The sequence below is a fragment of the Choristoneura fumiferana genome, chromosome 19 (genome assembly GCF_025370935.1).
Source record: "Choristoneura fumiferana chromosome 19, NRCan_CFum_1, whole genome shotgun sequence".
NCBI lineage: Eukaryota > Metazoa > Arthropoda > Insecta > Lepidoptera > Tortricidae > Choristoneura > Choristoneura fumiferana.
The window spans coordinates 9,808,556-9,814,555 of record NC_133490.1 but is presented as its reverse complement, the minus strand read 5'-3'; the positions used below and the strand labels follow the sequence as shown (position 1 = coordinate 9,814,555).

The 6,000-nt window shown below is 38.3% G+C and overlaps 1 protein-coding gene across 2 annotated transcripts in view; it reads left to right on the top strand.

Annotated features, from left to right (window-relative positions):
* cher (filamin A protein cher) overlaps positions 1-6,000 on the top strand; it is a 136,742-nt gene that overhangs the window by 34,023 nt on the left and 96,719 nt on the right. The window lies entirely within an intron of this gene.

The following is a 6,000-nucleotide window of genomic DNA, read 5'->3' as shown; positions in this document are numbered from 1 at the left end:
CAGCAGAAGTATCAAAAATTATGTAAGCCGGGCTAGAATTGTCATTCTAGACAATTTTGAAATCTCTAAAATGATACCAGATTAAAGTTCGTAAACAATGCGTGCAGTTTCGCTGGCCAGTCGAAGAACACTTATCCTGTTAAATGGAGAACTAACTGTTTCCACTTGTCCAGAGAACACGGCTACATTGTAAGTTGGCGGGTCGCCAGTTCGCAATTATTTTATATTTAGGTACCAACTAATTATTTCATTCACGCAGAGGAGTGGTGTCAAGCAATTTTCCGCCATTATTAGGTCAGCAGGGCTACTAAAACCCGAAACTCGAATTCGTATCGTACGTCCCTCTCGCTCTCGTATTAAATAGTATAAGTGTCAGAGGACCGCACGACACGAACTTCGAGTTTTCGAGTTTCGTAGTAGCCCTGCAGTTTCGTTTGAAAATAGATGTTCGAAAGTGAAAACATGATAAGGTCATATGAGTCAAATCATAATCCTGCTGAACAAATGTATGTAAATACTTTATTGTACATAAAACACAAAAATAATACAAAAATAACACAAAACAAAAGAGTACAAAGGCGAACTTATCCCTAAAAGGGATCTTTTCAAGCTAACCTAAACAGGAAAGGAAAACTTAAAGATAGCGAACGGCAAGACAAAGGTCTCCCCATTTGAATAAAAAATCTCCACTTGCAACGGTTTGCCTGCAACTCTCACGATGTCGTCAGTCCAGTGGGAGGCCTGCCAACGCTTTGTCTTACGGTTCATGATCGCCACTTAGGGCATGTACAGACTGACTGCATTTCAACCGCAACGTAACCGCACAACTGCTGACTGCCTTTACATTCAATCGCAGCCAGTTTGCAGTTGTGCTGACTGCTATGGAACTGAAATGACAAATGTATGGACGTCGGCAGTTGGCAGTTTTACGTTGCAGTTGGAATGCAGTCCATCTGTAGGATCCCTTAGGACTTTTCTCCCCCAATGTATTATTATTTATTCTGTGCCCAATGGTTATCTGTAGGTACTTAGAAGTTTGATTTTATCACTGCTTCAAGGGGAAATAGAATCATTTTCTCATTTTTAAATCCAGACAGATTGTGTTTTATCTAAAGTTTATTTAGGAAATGTGAATATTTCGAATTGTTCCAGTTTAATTTTAAAGTGCGAGATGTGAGTATTTTATTCATTAACTTAACAACTATGTTAACTAACATGTTGTACCCTTTCTACAAATACAAATTCTGAGAAATAAGGACAATTGATTTTAGGGCATTTTAACAAATTTATCGTTAAGAATAAGGGTATTTTTATTACGAACTTCCTATGTTTCCATCGAGTAAAACTATTATTCTAAATAAAAATACACCTGAAGTCTCAAAAAAGTTAGAGCTTCTTTTTTAAAAGTAGTACCTAGACCAAATATAGCGTCATAAGGTACGAAGTATTTAAACTTGTACCGTTAGTTATTAATGGCATTTTCATGCCAACCTTTTCGCATGCGCTTGCGCGTACACCGTGAATGAATTATGGGGTATGTTCTCTAATGTAGCTCTTACAATGTTGTATCATTAGTTCATTTTTGTTTGGGAGAGTGTACTTTCCGTTCGGAAGTTTTTTAAAGTTTATTTATGTAGGTATTTGTTGATTTATCTTATCATAACCTCAACTTTAATAGAGATATTTTTGCTTATTGAATGATTCGTTTAATAAATATACCTTGCCGAGCCGGCTGATTCATATAAAATATTGTTACAAAATTTTTTTTGATTCAACTGTCAAAACGTGTCCAAATAATTCTGACACCAATTCCACAGACTAATGGATTTTAAAAATCGAATCCATTTTTCTTCCGACCTTGATTCCAACTGGCCACCATCACTTAGCTATTGTTTCGTGTTCGAAACAAAACAAACAGTTCAAACTCTCAGTACTAACAAAACACGCAACATTCCAAACAGCAATTTTTAGCCTGGCAACACCAAACGTACTCGCAGATTTGGATTTGGCGTGTACAAAAACAAAGAGCAGAAATTAAATGAGGGCACACCACCTTCCTGTTAACTAGAACTTTGATTTGAATTTTTTATTTAATTTCAGTGCATTATAAATATTATAATGATACTGAAGGTAATTTTCTTTTTTTTCTAAGATCCTCTGTACTTAACTGTGAATACACGAATCAGACTTACTAAGTAGTAGTTCAAACAGCTTTTACTATTACAAATACTGTCGAACAAAATTAATGAGGGCTATCGCGTATGAATTCGCCACTAGAGGCGCTAGTGTAGCGTGAGGTCTCCGAAATGTCAAATCTCATAGTTTTTGGGTGAGCTACGCGGATTTATTTGAAATTAGAATAATTTTGTGAATATTTTGCAATATCTGAAATTAATTATGGCAAATATGCATTCCGGGGCAATGAATGTCTGTGTTTTGAGACAGTTTTGTCTTTCGGAAACCTTTGTCCTCCCTTTTTTGTGAACAAAACGGGGACTATGCAACACTGTGGCATGCTCGATATTTTTATGGTACGGTTTTAAGGTGTATTAAATATGATTTTAATCTAAACTTTGTTTTCACACCCGTAAAAACAGACTTTGAAAGCCACACTTAAAACCCTCACGCAACAGTGCGCCATCTACTGTGACAAAAAACGATAGCCCTCATTGTGATCCAGCGTGGAACCTTTTCACAGATTTTTTTTTGCCTGAAAAGGAAAATCACTATGATACTTACTAGGTATGATGAAGTTCTGGTGGGTCAGTCACTTGACTGTTAGTGATACATCTCGAATGTTAACGGGTTAACTAACGTCTCTGATGGTGAAACAAGTAGCTAAAAAATTAAAAAGTCCACTGCGTTTACTGAAGCGCTTCCTGGCGCTTACAGCCATAAAACACGTCTACAAAACAGACCTCCGTAGTGTCCACGCGTACCCAATGCGGATTGGACTTCACACACACCTTGAATTTCTTCGCAGGTACATATGCAAGTTTGCTCACATGTTTTCCTTCATCGTAAATTCAAATGCCCCGCATAAATTACGAACAAGTCAAGAATGCGTGCGCAATGAGGGCTACCACTTTTGCGCTCACCAGTTGGCGCCACTGTAGACAAGTCCTGCCTGAAGTACATAGTGGTTAGTTTGTTATTACGGGCATAAAAAAAATCATTTAAATCATATTTAATACCTTAAAACCGTACCATAAAAAAATCGAGCATGCCACAGTGTTGCGTAGTCTCGTTTTTTTCGGAAAAAAGGGAGGACAAAGGTTTCCGAAAGACAAAACTGTCTCAAAACACAGACATACATTGCCCCGTAACGCATATTTGCCATAATTAATAATAATAATTAAATTCAATTAAAATAAATATTTAAGGGGGGCTCCCATACAACAAACTTGATTTTTTTGCCGTTTTTTTGCTAATGGCTAATGTTGTATAGGCAATGGTACGGAACCCTTCACTTGGCCTGTTTTTATACATGTAGATGTTACTTAATAAAAAACAAATAATTGATGATTGAATTGGTGATTTGCAGGTGGTAGGACCTTGTGCAAGGTCCGACCGGTTTGCTACCACCATTTTGCTCGCTAATCCTGCCGTGAAGCAGCAGTGCTTGCACTGTTGTGTTTCGGCGTGGAGAGTAAGACAGCCGGTGAAATTACTGGCACTTGAGGTATCCCATCTTAGGCCTCTAGGTTGGCAACGCATCTGCAATACCCCTGGTGTTGCAGATGTTTATGGGCTGTGGTGATCTCTTACCATCAGGAGACCCACCCGTAGAATAAAAAAATAAAATAAATTGAAAAACCATAAGGTCAGTTGTAAACAGGGTGCATAAACATCGCAAATAATTGGATCCTAACTAGCCGTTAAATCGGTAACGCCCTCGTAACTCAGTTCAAAGGCTCCAATATATTATGTGAACACGTCGAGATGTAAAGTAAATAAACTGGTACTCGTTTTATTCCGGGGAATGGGAGCCGGTGATTTACGGGATTTACTTCGTTTAGATTATAGTTACACTCACCTGAGGCGTTTGGCTTAAAGCTCCGTGCCTAAAAAAAATCATAACCTAGCCACGAATTATCAAAGCTTACCCGAGGACCATCCTACTTCCTACTTATAATATTATAATCATCATCTCAGCCGAAAGACGTCCACTGCTGGACATAGGCCTCCCCCAAGGCTCTCCACTCAGACCGGTCTTGTGCTTTTCGCACCCACCGCGATCCCGCGCCATTAGAGAACCTTCTGACCCCATCGGCCATCAGTCCTGCGAGCAATGTGCCCCGCCCACTGCCACTTCAGTTTCGCAATTCTTCGGGCTATGTCGGTAACCTTAGTTCTACTGCGAATATCATCATTTCTGATTCTATCCCGCAGAGAAACCTCGAGCATAGCCCTCTCCATAGACCTTTGAGAGAATATTATAATAATAATTATAATTTATAATAAATAAAATAAATAAATAAATATCATTGGACACTTGACACCAATTGACCTAGTCCCAAACTAAGCAAAGCTTGTACTATGGACACTAGGCAACGGATAAACATACTTATATAGATAAATACATACTTAAATACATATTAAACATCCAAGACCCGAGAACAAACATTCGTATTATTCATACTAATATCTGCACCGGCCGGGATTCGAACCCGGGACCTCAAGCTTCGTAGTCAGGTTCTCTAACCACTTAGCCATCCGGTCGTAATATTTTTAATAATATTATAAATGTGGAAGTTTGTGAAGATGTTTGGATCTTTGTTACTCATCACGTCTAAACCATTGTACCAATTTAGATGAAATTCGGTATACAGATAGTTTTAGTCCCGGGGAAGAACAGAGGTTAGATTTTGTTCTGGAATATTTCATAGTTCCCGCTGAATAGCGATAAAAGAATACTACGCGGTCGCAGTCGCGGGCAACAGCTAGTTAAATAATAAATGAACATAGATATCTATTGCCATAAACTAATTTACTAATGTGGGTCGGAATTCAAAACAAGAGATCAGTTTTTTTTTCAGGAATAGGTACGATGGAAACCGATAAGTCTCGTGCTCGATCTTAATATTCTGGTTGTACGAGTAATCATCATCATCAGCCTATGTTCGTCCACTGCTGGACATAGCCTCTCCCATGGCACGCCACTGAGCACGATCCTCGGCCACTCTCATCCAGCTCTTGCCAGCCGCCCTGCGAAGATAATCGCTCCACCGAGTCTAAGGACGTCCTACGTTTGCCGATCCGTGGTCTCCACTCAAGAACTCGTCTACCCCAACGGTTAGCGGTTCTTCGGGTTATATAGCCGGCCCATTGCTACCTCAGCGTGCTAATGTTGTACGAGTACCTACTTCCAATCGTCAAACACTGGAACCCTTAATCTTTTCGCTGCCCGTCTGTCTATTAATCTGTCTGTCCCCAATGTTTATTCATGAACGTGTAGATTTTTTTTTTAATATTAATGTCAAACAAGTTTATGATCTTTCCAAGCTGTAAATCAACCCGTCGAAAGTGTATTTCCGAAATACCATATCCATATTTCGTAGCCGTATGAGTATACATTATTTAGATAACTGAATTTGGCAATCAATTGCAGAATTGATGATCTTAGTGTAAGATTATAAAAATAATGGATACAGTCGTACCTTATTACCAAGGCAGCTGGCTTCGCTTAGATATTCGCGGTTCTATTTTCAATAATGCATCTCTCCTGCAAAATCAATATTTTCAATATTTTTTGTCACTGTAGTCTACGAAAATTATTATTAATTCTAACGTCTTTCGAAAATAAATAAAAAAAATAAGTAAAAAAAATACTTTAAGTTTATCTAAAAAAAATGTTCCTCAACGCTGCCTTTACACAGAGCTCTGCTAGAATCTAGAATGATCCATACCTAGTTTCTTTTCTTTAAATCAGGATTTAAAAAATAAAACCATTTGAACTCTGGCATGCTACGATTTACTTTTTTTACAGCCAAAGTCAAG